General features: G+C 40.7%; 1 long non-coding RNA gene across 2 annotated transcripts; it reads left to right on the forward strand.

Moving 5' to 3' along the window:
• Window positions 1–301: 301 nt before the first annotated feature.
• Window positions 302–13055, forward strand: LOC102081824 (uncharacterized). Of its 2 annotated transcripts, none has more exons than XR_270362.3 (4): window positions 302–372; window positions 11729–11824; window positions 12620–12892; window positions 12978–13055. It is a non-coding gene; the product is annotated as an uncharacterized LOC102081824 (long non-coding RNA). The 2 variants fall into 2 exon arrangements; XR_002058221.2 differs by lacking the exon at window positions 302–372 and adding an exon at window positions 11170–11511.
• Window positions 13056–17652: the final 4597 nt, after the last annotated feature.

A 17652-nucleotide genomic window follows, 5' to 3' on the forward strand; every position in this document is an offset into this window, starting at 1 on the left:
CCACAGGTAGCTTTATCTGTCTGCTTTCTCAACCTTAGCCTTCCTTTTTATTATCATTCTCTATCACCCCATCTCTTCTTTCAATCCCCTTTTTAATTTCACCTGTAATCTGCTTGCGTGCACACACACACACACGCACACACACACACACGGTATCTCCATTTCCTCGCTGGGTCATGGCTGGAGGGTATCTGTATTATGCTGAAATGACATCATACCTTCATTTGCCCACTGTTGACTGTTTCCACGGTAACACTGTTAAGCTTATAGCTAAACATAGTAACACCCCTTTTTTACCCCAGCCGAACCTGTTCAGTAAAACATGACGAACACACCACAATAAAATAAAAAAGAAACTACTGGCTGATTCAGGTGAGAACCACCCACTGGCCACAGCTTTGCCACATTTGTATTTTAGCTTTTAAGTTTTGTCAGCATTATCAAATTTACATTTTTACCTCCAGTTGTATTTTGTGGCATTAATTCACGACATTGTAGATTCTGCTTTAGCAACATAGGAAGGATTTTTTCCCTAAACACTTCCTTTAAATGTTTTTTGTCATAACACTGAGACTGGATAGACTCGGCGACTCGTGCCGCTGAGTCTATCCAGTCTTTTAAATCACGTCTTAAAACCTGTCTTTTTACTTTGGCTTTTGATTCTAACTAGTTGGCTGTTATCTGGCTTGTTGTGTTGTCACCTATTGTTTCCTGCCCTGTTTTTTTATTGTTTTGTTTTAACTGTCTCATGCTTTTACTGACTGTGAAGCACTATGGTCAACTTTGTTGTTTTTAATATGTGCTATATAAATAAATTGATTTGATTTGATTTGATTTGATAAAGTGAACTGTTTTAATGTATTTTCAGGTTTATATAAAATACACATTGAGCCATTAGAAGTGCATGAAACAGAAAGTTTGAGCTTAGGGTTTGGATTTTTTTTAGTAATCATATCTATTTCCATTTTTTGTACTTTACACTCTTCAACCAGGAGAATTTAATGTTAGAAGTGGTTCGGCTTCAGGTATAAAGTTTCACTTTTATTCTGACAAGCTTGGGCACTCAAAACAACTCCTTCCACTTCACAATTATGGATCATTTAGGGATTGCTATGAGCCCTTTTTATGATTTTTAAAAACTTTACGTTTTGGGGTTGACAGACACTAAATCCATAGGTGAGAACTGACAGCATAAATGTACGTACACCTCATATTTGATTAAGTACGTTTTCACCAGTAATTACAGCGACTGATTTGGTATCTGTTAGTAACAAAGTGTCTGAAGATACAATTTAAACTTGGTTCTTTGCTAAGTTGAGTGTTATATGTAGACAACAGTAGCTCACCGCTTCATTTAGGGGACTTTTTTATGCTAGAATGATTTAGTGATTCAGACGTTAGTGTTAAGTGGCTCAACAAGCTAAAAAACATGTCTCTGAAAATGGTCAGGTACAAGGACTGGACTGCAAAGGAATGAAAAAGCAGCCAATGACCTCCATTACAATAAATTATAAGAAGAATTAGGTCCAACAAAATATAGAAAACCGCAGCTGAAGACTTTTGCAAAGTACTGTATATTACAAATGTTGTTCCAAAAGCATATTTGAGGCTCCTTGGTTAACCCTTCCCATTAGATAACCTTCTTGATGTCAGTGTTGTCTCGCAGCGGTGTGCGTGTCAAGTCTGTCCTTCACAGCGATAGCCTGAAATTGGCAAGACTTCTGAATTGTGTTGATTGTTCATTTGCCCTGATTGTAGAGGTTTAATTAATGTCTTTTAAATGTCTTTTGGCACATGAACAAGTTGTTGTTTAATTATGTAAAGTGCCCTGACCACTTTCATGCACCAAGTGCGATGATGATATTCAGCAAATGAGGCCCATCTTTATAAGGAACCATCACCATGATGAGATTCATTTCCTTCAACTGAGCATGACTGTTTCTTCTCTCACAGTAGGATCATAATATCTCTTTTTGGTTTCCCCAAAAGGTTGTAGAAACTATCAGCCTGAGGTCCATCCTTAGTACTCATGTCTAAAAATTCCTTTTTATTATAGTCTGAAACCCTTAATTCAGTCCTCCTCAGCTCTGTAGACTCCTAAGTCTAGGTTTCCTACATTTTATGGTCTGAGCTCCTGTGCTGTTCACTGGAGACAGCGTCCCCATGCTTCGCTGCTCGTCTGATCTGTGGGAGAGAAAGTAAAACTAGCTGAGACAGGGAGGACCAAAGGGGTAGAAAAAGATGAGTGTAGGAGGAGAGAAAGTTTGAAGGAAAACAAAAGAGGAAGACGGAGAGAATGGACAAGACAGGCAGTCAGTGCCATAGGGGGAGGAGTGGGTGGATGGGCTCTGAATGAGGTGGGCAGCAATAGACGGAAGATGATGGGGAGGGAGTTTCATCATGCCCACATTGGCTATTTTATTACCAGTTTTATTCATCTGGACCGACTCATAACTTTCCTCCTCCTGTGAATTAAGAAGTGCATATCATCATCTGAATTCAGTGGCTCTGCTGCGCTCTCGTGCCTCTCTCCTACTTTAAAAGTTAAAATGATAACTCTTTCAGGCATCTGAGTCAACAAAGGGTCAGTATTTGCATTCTTATGGCTCTTTTGATTAAGAAGGATGAGCCCGGAGCTGCTCTTCTCTCCATTACCTGTCTAATTATACCTGCGATGATGAAGGAGAGCAGGGGGAAACCTTGTTATCACTAAAAGCCTAATGTCATTCTCGTTTGGAGAAGCAGCTGCTGACTGTGAGGATAAGACCCGTCAAGTGTTGGCTTGCAGTAAAGCTATTTTAAACAAGCTCAGAGAACAGCAGCAAGCACAGAATGTTACTGTAACATAATGATTCTGGTGCAAATTTTGACATGCCAAATGGATCTGTTTTTTATGTTTTTGCACCGGCAGCATCGGCGACAAGAGGCATTATTATGTTTTCAGGTTGCTCTTCCATTTATCCCGCTGTGGTGAATGCGATATTCATGCGTTGAGTGAATTTCTTTGAATTTGGCACAAATTTCCTGGATGATCTGATTAGAATTGAGAACAAAGTCACTGTTTTTGGTCAAGAGTTTCTGCATTACCTGTTACTAATGTCCCACAAATATCCAACAGATCAAACTTAAGAAACACTCGATTGTTCACAGAGTGACTGTGGGTGAGTGGGACGTTTACTAATTTGAAGGTCAGTGGTTTAATCTGCATGTCGCCGTATCCTTGGGCAAAATACTGAACCCCGGCTTGCCCCCGATGCATCTGTTAGACGGTGGGTGTAATCTTTTTGATCTGCCCCACATTTGACCCCATTCTGGTCATATAAATAAATGCTCATCAATATTTCAACAATCAGAGCAGACCAGGGATCTGTTTTTTTTATATATATATACTCAAGGAAAAGACACAGCAAGCTTTTCTTGTTCATCAGAAGATAACTGTAAAACTGACAACTGAGAAATTCAAAAAAAGATTATATATCTTTCAAATACTCTGAATAATTAAAAAAAAAATGATTGTGCATTGCCTTGTTTAATAAAAATGTATTGGTTTCACTCTTAGAGATGTGCATCTAAAGCAAAAAATAATTTGGTAGTATGTGAACATCATGTCTGCTGTGTATGACTCTAAAATCAAGTGGTTATTGTAAACTTTACCACAATCTGCAGTCAGTTTCACAACAGTATCAAACTGCTTACTACACCTTGTAACAACCCTTATTGTCTCCAAAAGTTACAAAAGCTACATCCAGATGAACAGAATCAACTTTTGGAGATTTACTTACCTGGATGACTGAGAATGCATCAAGAACCCTTATTGTGCTATAGCACCACTGGGGGGCACCTACTATTGTAGTAAGTTGGGGGAGTCTCCTAGTGTCTGTGAGTGCAGCGGCAGCCATTGCAGCTGAGCAATCTGGTCAGAGAGAAACCATACGGTTGTAACGGGCTAACGCCGGTGACTACCAATCCCCACACAGGTATGTACGGACAGAGTAGAGCTGTGGGGACCTGGCTTGTATGGTCTTATGTTGCTAAGAAAGAATAAAGGCCTGTTGTTCAATTTAACTGACTGGCTTCGAGTTATCCGGCTAACCTCCACACCACATGCCCGCTGGACCTGCTAACCGCTCCTTCCTCGCCAGACTGCCGTTACAACCTACAGTATTTTCATGCAATGTTTGATTAATACAAAACTTCATTTTCTTTTGCAAGATAATTCATAAAAATGTAAGGCGATGCATTATGTATAGAGCCAATATCTGATTTAAAATCTTTCAAACAGAGCAAGAAAATGCACTAAGCACTAAGTAGATGCTGAAGGACAACAACCACAGCTTTACATGCAAATGCTGTGAACGCATCACAGGGATGAAGAAAAAAGGGATATTTTGAAGGTGGAAGTGGCTTTGCAATGTCACTGGAGCAAATAGCTCCATAGCATCACTGGAGGGACTGTATGTTTACATTAGTGCATCTGTCAGGGTGGCTGTGGCTACAACGTAGCTTGCCATCACCAGTGTGTGAATGTGTGTGTGAATGGGTGGATGACTGGTTGTGTAAAGCGCTTTGGGGTCCTTAGGGACTAGTAATGCGCTATACAAATACAGGCCATTTACCATTTAGTGTAAAAAGTTTTGGATTTTCTAAGAAATTGCACCAAAAAAAATCCTGCATGCAACTCTTTGAGCATATAGTGGTTTATAAAAGCACTTGTCATAAAAACAAGAAAACAAAAGTTTTAGAAATTTTTAAACAAAAACTTGTTTAAAACTACAAATTTAATGTTATTTATTAAGCAAATTACAAACTGAAATTATGCTTTTTTTAGCCAAATTTGAACCGGCACACTGGACTTCTCTGAGAAGTCATCAGTTAATTAGGCAAAACATTCAACCACTAAAACTTCAGGAATGCCAAGAAAATTTGGCATCCAAATAAAAAATGTGAAAATTCAAGAATAACAATAATTATATTTCAGCATCAAAAATATCATTTCAATTAAAAATCTTGTTGATACCAATGGATTAATCATTACAGAAACAAAAATGATTTTGGTAATAACCTGTTAATTAACTGTTTATTTACAGCAGCTGTACCACCCCATTCACATGACAGAGTTATTTTTCTCATAAGCAGAACTAACCAAAAACTCCCAGTTGCTTCTCCGTCACCAGCAAACTCTTAGCTTCAGTGATGCTCATGCGTATGAATGATGAGTCATGAGCATGCAAGCTGAGGCAAATGCTGCAGAGATAAATGATGAAATTGTGGTGGGGAATTTCTCCGAGTTCATTGATCCAAAACTTTGCAGCTGCAGCGATTGCAGTCATCAAATCGTGAAGTCAAAAACTGCACATTCTCCATTATCATCAGCAACAAAACGCTCCTTAAACATCACGTGACAGTTTAAAAAAACATGAGCATTTTTGGATCTCTGTAGTTTGAAGCAAACAAAGCAAATTTATAAGAAAAACAATCTATAATTAGAAAGGGGGTTTACATACATGCAGCTCTCGATGGAGTTAAGACATATGGTAGAGTATAGTAGCGATTCAATCTGAAAAATGTACACATGAATACGTTTTGACGTGTCTGCTCTTGTCACATTAAGGCTCAGTGATCCGATCACAGCCACGATATCTGCTTTAATTGGCCCGCAGAGCTTTGTTATAGTGCTGATATGGAGCATGACAGAAAACAGAGGAGCCTATCTGATGCTCCGCTTCCAGGTAAACTCGGTAAGCCCTCTGCCTCTGGCAAAGTCAGAGCCAGAATGGTATCTGGACTGTGCAATGCATCTAGGTACCTCTGTGGCTGCTTGTTGATTTCACCGTTAAGTCCCAGCACTTAAGCTTTCAGTCTCGGTTTTTGTCTTAAATGTCTACTTTTCACACACACCTGCCTGGGTTCATTTGCACAGTGCTTCAGGCTGGGATTTCTCTCTTTGCTGCGGAGAGATTTAGCATCACAGACAAGCTGACAGCTGAACCCCCAAAACACTAGCTATTCAGTGGCAGCAGAAACATGACCTGGAGCTCATTATCCAGCATTTGTAGAATAAAAAGGATCCATGGTGTCATAATTTATCAACCAAGGGCCGAGGTTACGCTCAGTTAATTAAAATGCGCCGTTGTTATTTTGCCTGGCAGGACAGAGAAGGCATGAGAGGATGCACATCGAGACAGCAGAGACGAGACAGTTATAATAATAGAGGCATTTTATGAACATAATAATGAGACTGACATTGAAATATGTAATTTTCAATTAAGGATGGGGTTGAAATCATTTCATTCTGTATTTAGATTTTACACAGTGTCCCTTATTTGGAAACAGGGCAGCAGTTTGTCTTGTTATATGATGGTAAATTTAAGTTCACGTGAAATACACACAACCACACAACAGGGCAATAGCCACATCCCTGCAGGTCACCCAGAGCTGCCTGGAAAATGTTATTACAGTGTTGTTTGGCACGGGTAAGTGCTCCATAATGTCTTGTTGTGAAAGGTCGGGAGTGCATTTAAATACCCAACCCCCTCGACTCACTGTTGGTCCCAACATTTCTCTCCCCTCTTTACCCTCCATCTGTTTTGATGGCTCTTAATGCCTCTCTGCTGCTGGTTCAAACTGGAATTAGTATATCCAGCCAAAGAAGTGATCCTCTTAAGTTAATCTAGCTTTTACTGAGGTAGACATCTCAAAGGTGTAGTTCTGGATCTTGGCAAATTTACAAATTAACCTTCTTGCTTTGAGTTAAATGAAAAGACTGTCATCAGTCTCGTGTCTGCCAGCTTGATGTAGTAATCTGGGAGGGCATTAGTCTGGTTTGGGTTAAAAACTAGAGCCTGGAGGAAACAGCTAACTGAAACTGTTTGAATGTACAAAGCAAATATATGTCTTTCATTATTTGCATGAATTTGATCAGTTATTTAGATTTCCAAGTACACATTTTTTGGAGCATCATTAGCTGGCAATGTGCACTCATTAGCCACTTTATTTGATGCATCTCCTTGTTACACAAATATCTCATCAGCAATGACATGACAGCAATTCAGTGCATCCAGGTACGTAAGCATGGTGAAAATGACACGCTGAAGTTCAAACTGAACATCAAAATGAGCAAAGGAAGGTGATTTCGGTGTCTTTGAGCGTGGCATGGTTGTTGGTGCCAGGTGTCCTGGCCCTACTATTTCAGAAACTGCTCGTCTGGGAGTTTCCCACACAAAATCCCAGCATGGATTACACAGAATGGTCTGAAAAAGATTAAATATCCAGTGAATGATAGTTCTCTGGGTGAAAAGGCCTTGTTGATGCCAGACATGAGAGGAGAATTGCCAGGCTGCCTCAAGCTGATAGGAATAACCACTTGTAACAACGACACTAAGCAGAAAAGCATCTCTGAATACACAACACGTCTAACCTTGAATCAGATGGCAGCAGCAGCAGATCACATCCAGTGGCACTCCTGTCAGCTAATAACAGTTAGCTGAGTTTACAGTTCACACAGGCTTACCAAAATTAGACAGTAGAAGATTAGAAAAACATCATCTGGTCTGATGAGACTCTGAAGAAACTTTCAGATGGTAAAATGAAAGCATGGATCCATCCTGTCTGTGCGTTTGGGGTGTACGGGATATTTTTGTGGCACACTTTGGGTCCCTTAGTACCAACTGAGCACACAACCTTTTATGACCACAGTGTAGATATCTTCTGATGCCTGCTTCCAGCAGGATAATGCACTAACTAACAATACATCTATCACCATTTTTTTCTGGCTGTGTGTGTGTGTGTGTGTGTGTGTGTGTGTGTGTGTGAGCGAGAGAGAGAGAGAGAGAGAGACAGAGAGAGAGACAGAGAGACGGAGGAAATTAAATCTGATTTCTCACTGATATTTTCCTACAGACATTTTCCCTCTCACTCACAAATTGAAGGAATTACTCTTCAGATATGAAGAGTTAATTTATGAGCAATAAAAACCAAACATAATCAAGGGAAATACTAGCCTGACTCTTCTTTGCAAAATAGCACCTCTAAAGCTCACTAATTAGCAACTCTTTGTTTACATCTTTGTGTTTATGTGAGCAAATGAGATACAGCATGTCAATTAGTGAGGTAAAGGGAATATTCAGACAGAACGTGAAGCAAATATTTAATGTAGCATAAGTGCACACAAAATTAATCTAACGTCACAAATAGATGACAATTTGCTCTACATGGTGAAGACCGAGGCACAAACACGTACATGCTGGCTGAAAGGGTTTCAACTTGGGTGAAAAATTAATAATTATCCGGAAACTTTTTAAATCAATTTCACAAACAAACAGAGGGCAAAAGAAGAAGGAGAAAGTGGTGGTAGTGGTAAAATCCAAGTTCAGTTGGAGTCTGGGATGAAGACTCACTCACACACAGTTTGTGTTATGTTCCTAATTACTCCCTGAGGAAAGTAACTTGCTACACTATAAGTTACATCACTTGTGCTTATAATTACCAGTTAATGGCGTGAACCTCAGGCTACAGCCCTGTGCTCACGAGGAGCAAAAGTGCTTTCTTTCAGTGTATGAACACCAGTCCAACAACAATGTTAAAAAGACAGCTTAAAGTGCACTTCACAGCAATTCTACTGTAGAAAAACAGTTTCTGGTGGAAATGAAGGCTACACTGCTCTTTTGTAACCCGTTATCTGAAAAGCAGCGTTTGCCTGCGACTCGGCCTGATTACATTTAGCTTGAAGATCATCCTGGGGTTTTGTTAGCTTTCTGTTAGCATCTGGCTTTTGCAGATGCTTGCAAAGACTCAGTGTTGTGGTGGTAGCAGTCTTTTCTGTCCCAAGCTGTTTGCACTTTAACATATCTCCACTCCTCACAAGGTGTAGACTGCTCCACCACTTTCCTTCTCCTCCCCACATAATCTGAGGTCAGCTAAACCACCCATCATGTATATAGCTGAAGAACCTTTGCAATACAACAACATCATTTTAAGTGTATTTCATTAAATTATTCCATTAAGAAAATCGTAATCTGGTTAATAAAAATAATTTGTACCACTCCACGATACATTTAATCACTAGTCGTTTAATTACGTCCACCTTGCTGGTCCTGGGTCGGATTTCAGAACTGCCTTCATTCTTCGTGACATCAGTTGAACAAGGTGCTGAGACATCCCTCAGATCAGCAGTTTCAGCAGTTAACTTTTCCACATTGTGATGCTTAGTTTGAACTTAAATAGTTTCTCTTGTCTGTGTCAACATGCCTAAATGCACTGACTTGCTTTTGTGTGATTGTCTTATTAGATTTTTTGCATTAAAGCAGCAGCTGAACAGGTGTACCTAATGAGTGGTGAGCGTTAGCTGATTGGTTGGTTCAGCAGTCAAACTTGCAGGAAAGGCATGAGGCAAAAATTATTTGTTTTTTGTTTTTCGGGTGTACTTTATTGGTGTGTTCACACCAAACACAAAGCAGAATTGTTAAAATAACTTATTACATGCAGAAGGTTTGCAAAGACACATTCTGGGATGGAGGTGAATCTGTGTGAGTTAGAAATATTTCACCTTGCACTTCATGCTGGGCTCCTGAAGCCTATCAGCAGAGATTCTCCAGAGATTGTGGATTTTCCTGACCCCACTGACAATCGGAAATGTTGGATGGTCTAACTATAGCTCCTTAAGGACAGACAGAACCACAAGGCTCAACTTCAGTTTTATATAGAAACAAGAAGTGAGGGCTTGAAGAAAAGTGAGTGAAATCAGTGGACGTCTTGGAAAGTTCTTAAAACATACTCCTAGAGTTTTAGCCCAGCTATAGCTGGCTGTACTCCATCTCCACTGCTGGATATTGGATATTTTGGGTTTCAACCCACCTCCCCAGTATAGCAACAGCAGTTGCATGAATAACTTTGCTTACAAAATACATGTATTTTGGGTTTTTTTTGGTTTTTAACTGAGACAAACTGACTGCTTTCGCCTCTTTTTAGTCTCTGCTACGCTAACAGTCCATCTCCATCTTCATGCTTAAGCTCAGCCATCAAAGCTGTATTTTGGTAAAATTGTTTGAATTGTTTTGTGAGTTTGAGTCTGTGATGTAAATGTATTTAGATATCTTAGCGAATCCATGGGTCGTAGCCTTTTCTCAGTGTGATAGCAGCCTCATTACAGCTCTCATACAAAAAGAAAAGGTCAGACTCATCAACCTCGTCTAATTAAACATCCATTAGTGAGCAATATGTAAATCGGCCATCCAACTCTGCATGCACGCTGATGCATTCTGGTTACAACCCATTTGTCACAACCCTTTAATTCAGCCGCGTACGCACGCTCTTTAGCAGGGCTCAGTTGCAGTGAACTTTCTCCAGTGGTAATATCACCTTTATCTTCATCTGTCTCTGTAATTATAGCCTTTGCAGCCACACTGCATCATATCTCAAAGCTGAGAACCACTGAATTAGTGAATGAAATGTTTAAATTTCTCCTGTACAGCAGGGATCATGGAGTTGTTTTTTTTATTTCAGGTGGTGCGACAAAAATGATCACTGATTCTCCATAAATTTCATAAATATGTATTAATGCAAAACCTTTACTCTAATCATCTGTTGATACATTCATAGCTGTAAAAGAGAGAAATCACTGAAGGGCGTCAGATTATAAGAAAATAATTTGAAATGGTGTGACAAAGCAGTTAGCAATATCACCTAACAGGAAGAGAGTCGTGGGTTCAAATTTCAATTCAATTCAGTTTTATTTATATGGCAGCAAATCACATCACAGTTGCCTCAAGGCGCTTTGTACTGTAAGCTAAAGACCCTACAATAATTGAGAGAAAAGCCAAGTCAGATGGACCCCGTGAGCAACCACTTGGTGACAGTGGGAAGGCCTGTACTTTGTCACTCAGAGCCCCATTCGAGCCTTCATTTTCATCTCCACCACCACCAGCATGTGGACTCTGAGGGGTTTTGTCCTACTCCCTTCACTCCAGTGCTATCACTGTTTGGTGTAGTCAGAGCTGCAAGAAAGCACCTCAGTTGACCTCAGCGCTTCATGATGGAATAACAATGTGTGTCATTTCTCTGCAGGTGTCATCACTCTGTTTGAAATTAAGCTAATTAAGGTCTTTGTAATAGCCTTTAAACTTTTTAGCTTTAAACATAAGCTGAATAAACATAAATACTAAAAGCCACAATCCCAGAGAGAACCAAGAAAAAGCAGGTGGGCACTTTTAGAAAATTGCACCATCAGAAAATCCAGTTCATTGCTCTGAGGGAAGCACATTTAGGAGCAAAGCCACCAAATTACAGTGAACATCTGTGAGCTGTTTACAAGATGGCAACAGCCACTGAACTAAAGGCCTCTGCAGATGCAGATTAGTCTTTCGAGGAGAGATATTTTTCTAAAGTATGATGGTTCAAAAGCACCATTTAGTTTTTGACTTAACGAGAACGACGCAAAAAGACTTTCCACCATCCACACGGGATAGTTCACTGGTCCCCTTTGAGGATGGAGAGAAAGTGACATAGGCTATGCCGGTAAGACAGAGTATTTTAACTTTACCTTCTCTACTTACTCTTTCTGGCTGTTTATAAAATGATGTGTATCTATGAATAAAAAAGTTCATGGTAACAGTGAGATACCTGGCCCTGCTCAATAACTGTATCCAATATTTAAGAGTGTTTTCACACCTACACTGTTTCGTTTGTTAAACTCTGGTTCATTTTCCCCCTTGGTGTGGGTTCATGTGTGCAGATGTGAAGGTGGATATCCACACTCGCGTGTGCTGACCACAACAAGCTTTGGAAGAAGGGGTCTCGATCCACTTCCAAACAGAGCGGTTTGTTTAAGGTGAGAATGTGATTTGAGCCAACTATCAGGTTTACGCTAGTTACAGTAGAGTTTTACCAGAAAATCAAGTTAAATATGAACATTAGAAGTGAATTTGTTATCCATTAGTCCAGAACACAACACCTTCTTGTTGCTCCCACCCCAGAACAAAACAGACACATCTGGCCAATAAGCAGTCTGAACGTTTTCACTGTTGATGGGAATTGATATCAATTTAGCACTTCCGATTCCATTATTGATGTGACTAATCAATTTGATTCCTTATCAGTTCTCACTGGCTTCGCTTTGAGAATCACCTCCATCGCTTAGCAGCATATCAAAGATATTTCATTCGCACAAATTAACTGAATGCTGTGTGGTCAAATGTTTGTGCATGCTAGAGGTATTTCTTTGCTGTGATCAGTGTTGCAGTCGTTACACAGCACACTTTTCTTCAACTTAATGCACTACTTAATTACTCCCAGGAGATAGTAATTTGTTATGCTGCTCATGACATTACATCTGCATTTCTCTGTAAAATAACCTGAAACACACTGTCTCATAAGCACCATTCAACTGTCAATGATCTGGGGTGTCAGTGTTGTTTTGATGCATGTTTTCGTCCTTGGTCTGAAGCTCAGGTCCCCGCCGGCAGAGTCCTGGGTCTCTCTCAGCAATCAACGTGGCCCTTTTAAGGACCAGTTCAGACTCCACTCTTCACTAGATCGTCAGCTAAACAGCAGCAGTAAATTGGCCTCCGTGTTTTGTTTGATCCAAGTGTTTCCTTGTTTAATCTCATGCTCTTTCTGTCTCCAGTTTCCTGCACCTTTGGATCATTACCCACTTCCCTCTGCACTTACCTGGGTTTCCTCTGACACTGGTCCAACTCACTGCCTGCCTGAATCTTACCTGCCAGCTGGTTCACTCAACTTCCTGTAAAGAATCTGGAAACTCACCTGCCTACTACTCACTGTAACCATCCACCACCCGGAAAATAAGGTTGGACATCTTTCTTCACTCGCTGCTCACTGTGCCACTGCCCCGGAGAGTCACCCCTCCATCAATAGCCTTAGTTCACCAGTTTGCTAAGTAAGCAACCTTCTTTATTCACCTTACTATAAAACTTACCTGATATCTCCTGCACTGGAAATAATACCGCTCCCGTTTGTTACAGTGGATTCAGCCTCTGAAGTTTCCTCCCTTCTCCGTTCTACTATTGACTATGTCCGTGTTTAATAAAAATCAGTTTGAGTTCGAAACAGCCGTGTATTGAGTTTGCTTTTGGGTTCACTTTTACACGCCGGCCACTCGGCCTTGACATTAACAAAATAAACATATAGGACACATATGATCGTGCTTTTAGTATTTAGATATGAAAGCAAAGCCAACAGCACAAAGCAAAGGTGAAAAGCCCACAGAGACTTTAAAGCAGGGGTCCCCAATCCCAGTCCATGAGGGCCAGTGTCCCTGCAGGTTTTAGATGTGTCCTTGATCCATCACAGCTGATTTAAATGGATAAATTACCTTCTCAACATGTCTTGAAGTTCTCCAGAGGCCTGGTAATGAACTAATCATGTGATTCAGGTGTGTTGACCCAGGGTGAGATCTAAAACCTGCAGGGACACCGGCCCTCGTGGACTGGGATTGGGGACCCCTGCTTTAAAGCGATCTTCACAGTGATTCTACTTTAGAACTATGAACAGTTTGAAACGGCGGCTACAGCCTGACTGCTCATCCATCTGTTACCTGTTGATGTTCAGGGTGTGGCTGCTGGGCTGGGGTCAGCATTCACTCAGCTTTAACATCACTCTGGGTTGTTTTTTTGTTTTGTTTGTTTTTTGTTTTTCTCTGTGTTAAAGTAAACCAAAGGGGAAAAACTACAAATTTACAAACTCATCAACCGATTCACACTGCAGCAAACGAGCTACAGGCCTTTAAAAAGCTTAACATTACAAATACTATATAATTAAGAAAGCAACAATCTAACCCTGTTTAGTCATTTTAGTCCCCCAAAGCTTGGCTTTGGGTATCAGCTAATATTGAGCAATGATCAGTGTTACATTCCCTGTTTTGAAGAAATGACTGAGATACTTTTATGGGCTTCATTTAGCGCACATGTTTGCTATTTGTAAATGACCACGGCAGACCCGGTGACATTAACATGCTTTGCATCCTTTATTGACACACACAGAGCTGCAGCTCTCCCGCTGCCAGCTCAACATAACCAACAACAACACCATCACAGGACCCAGTGCTATGCTTAAGTCGGCGGGGCATGATTGCGGATGCCGTGCAGGTGTGCCCGCCTTCCCTGCACGGCACCGCAGGCCACGCCCCGCCACACTATTAAATCACCTCTGGCACCCATAAAAGTACAAAAAAAACCAAACTAAACTTTCTCTTTATCATTTGCACCATGTGCTGCAGTGGCCTCTGTCCTCTAAACAAACTAAATATGTTGGTGTGGCATTGTTGCATGTGAAATATGGGCCAACTACCAAACTCGCTGTGCTCTTACTCCTACTTCAAGAAAAATCACCCAGTTATGATGTAATGACCCACTTAACTCGGTATATTAGATAATATTGTTACAGCATTACCTATTTTATGACCATATTGTATTTCCAATGAAAGCTTTTTTCTAAACATAATTTAAGCAACAATAGTGTTTATACTGTTTTGGTTATGTAAAACTAGTATCTCATAAGTGATTTCCTCTGCATGCCAATTTAATGCTTATAAACTATAATATTTAGAAAAACCGATAACAGAGATGCTCCCCACTGACATAAGGAGGAGAAAAAGCTTGACTCTGTGCTCAGAGGCATTTGTTAAACCCAGCACTGCTTTCTAGCCTTTGACTCACCTCTGAGTGTGTGTGCATCACACTGTGTAGGAGGCCTGGCCAGTATGAATTAAGTTTCTTAATTGCCATTGTGCACATATTTCAATCTCTGACAAACCCTTTCCCGGCAATCACAGGAGATGACCGATATAGATTCTGTGATTAGTATAGTTGGCCCCAGCCTCCTCCACTTATAAGCCAACAGGCTTAATGTTCTTCAATGAATCTCAAGGAAAAAGAGGAGCATGGCTGAAAAGACAAAAAGCATGGCAAAAATGGAGGATGAGCAGAAGGAAGGGAGAACTGAGAGGGAGATAAACAGGTACTGAAAGGGGGAAGGGAGGGCAGGAAGGACAGAGAGTGCCAGTGAGAGAAATGATTGACATAAAACGGTGCTGCCATGCCGCCCGGGCCCAATTACAACGCCATTATGGAATCGCTATAATGACGCATCATTTAGTGTGCTGTACAGCTGCTCTGACTGGTGATGCTGCACCAGTCCACAGCGCCATTATTCCCACTTCCTCCTGCGGCTCTGGACCCAGACAAAGGACAAGAACAAAGGCTGTGTGTGGGTTTTCTTTTTTCTTTTCTTTTTCAGTCTTACATTTCTGACCAGAACCTTATTTTTTCTGTAGTTTCTAAGCTATGTTAAGATGAAAATAAAGTCACAACTTTACAAGCAGCAAAACAGGCTGAGGTAACGCTAACGCAGAAAAGAGTCGAACTAAATGGTAGAGGGAAGTGTTGAACAGTCTGGACAGCTGGTTCTCATTAAAAATGAACGCTCTCAGTTCTTCGTATATTATGCATGTGGTGTACAGACTTGAATCATCTATTTTAATTTCGACTGCATGAGGAGCCACGCGTTGTTCCCCAGCACAGTGCAATAATGTGATGCTTAGGCAGATTGTTACCCGGGGATCCAAAGTGTGTGGCACTCAGACTCTCTCTGGCTCCCAGGTGTTAGAATAGGCTGGTAGAAATATCGGCCACTGCATACACACCATCTGTCCCTGAATTCTCATTACTCCCCTCAGAAAGGAACCGAAGAACTCTTGCAAACTCCAGCAGCTTCTAGGCTAAACAGGCAGTCACACACTGTGGCTGGCTCACAGAAATAATACAGAGAATGAGAAACTGACTTACTAATTTGCTGGGTTCTTACTTTGCCTTTTTATTATTTTGTCATTTTGGCTTTTTGGCCTGCTGATTATTTTGCTTAATATCCGATTCACATCATAAGTCACTACCTCACAGAGGTGCAGATGAACATTAATGTTGCATGAAGTTGAACTATAGTACAAAGTCTGTGTAATGTCTGATTTGCACTGAGTCCAGTGAACAAGCTCCCGACAGTAAAGTTACATTAGGTGACAAATTAAGTCTAGAGAATCAGTGCAACTCAATGCTTTTTTAATAGTTTAGTTTAATCAGTTTAATTAGTTAGGACCTTTTTCCCCTCCCGGAGCACAACCCATTGAGTTTCACCGCCTGTCCTGACTTTCCCTTACCACACATCCCCATCCCAGTCCTCTCGCTTTGTCTGCCAGGTGTTCCACAGTGGTTTCCACTTTCTTTAGGTTTCAGTTTTGGGATTGTCTTATAATGTTAGCTACCAACTTTCTCAGGGTGTGCCCAAGCCATCTCCATCTCCTTCCCAAGATGTTGTCTACTATGGGCCATTGGTCTGTCTGCTACATAGAATAGAATAGAATTCAACTTTATTGTCATTGCACATGCACAGGTACAGGGCAACGAAATGCAGTTTGCATCCATCCAGAAGTGCTTTAGCCGTGATATAGATATATTACAACATAAACTGATGATGGTATGTCTTTTCTTCCCATCAGAGTGAGAGGATCTGTCATGGGCACTGGTACACATTAGTCTTAACTTTGCACGGTGCAGATGTTCGAGTTGGTGTGATGGCAGATCTACCTGGAACTCTTGACTTTCCTCACCTGGACAAATGCCTTGTTGATTCTGGTCTTCACATCACCAGAGATTTTTTTGAGCAAGCCACAAGTTAAATGCCATTCACTCATCCATCCAAGTGGCGATTAGTTTAGTTTAACAAAACCTGCCTACTAGCACAAATTTACGAAAAATCTAAAGTGAGAAAAAATGAGCATAGCGCTAACTCAGCAAGCCCAAAGCGGCTTATGGCTCAGCTGATGTCCTTCTAACACATGCACTTATTTATCACAAACCTGCTGCACTATTTAGCTTTAGCTTCGCAAGATAACTGATGCGGTCTGCAAGCTGCTTTGCAACCCACTTCCACCCCAGCTCTGTTGTCATTGATGCCTGCTCTTTTCCATGCATCATGTTGTTGATGTTGCTTACTTTCTATGGGTTTTTACATATGTGAATAGAAGAGCAGGGGGATCCCAGTCAATCCAGTCTTCTTTTCATTATACTGATCCTGACTGAACTATAAATGTGGTTTATATGATGTAATCTGGCAGATGGAATTAATGGAATTTCTGCTTATTGCCTGGAACTCTTAAAGCAATGACAAGACTAGAAGTTACAGCACAAAGCAAAACAAACAGAAACAGAAATAACAGTAGATATAACTGTAAGGCACTAACGCTTTCCACAGCCAAACAAATGTAGTTTGGTGCCCTTGGGTCAAATAAGGGACACTAAAAGGGAACACAGTAAGCTGTAAAAGTCAAATCTTCCAGCACAGAAACAGCCTTTCCTTGTTTCTGTGCTCTTCCTCACAGAGATCGTGGAGGGTATAAAACAAAACCTCCAAACCCAGGACGTGAACTAAAAAAAGTCTGGTGAGACTAAGTGCCTCCTCGGCACACTCTGAACTGTCTCACAACAACACTGCTATGCAATGAAATAACTTGGAACATTAAGAGGAAGGAAGCAAAAGTCAAAGTAGATTAAAATGTTATCTGGCCATAAAGGGATATTTTGAACTGACAGAAAGCCTCTCTTACTGTCAGAGATACTAAGCAGAGACAGATCATAACCAAGCACAGGC

Source organism: Oreochromis niloticus, linkage group LG23 (assembly GCF_001858045.2).
Source record: "Oreochromis niloticus isolate F11D_XX linkage group LG23, O_niloticus_UMD_NMBU, whole genome shotgun sequence".
NCBI lineage: Eukaryota > Metazoa > Chordata > Actinopteri > Cichliformes > Cichlidae > Oreochromis > Oreochromis niloticus.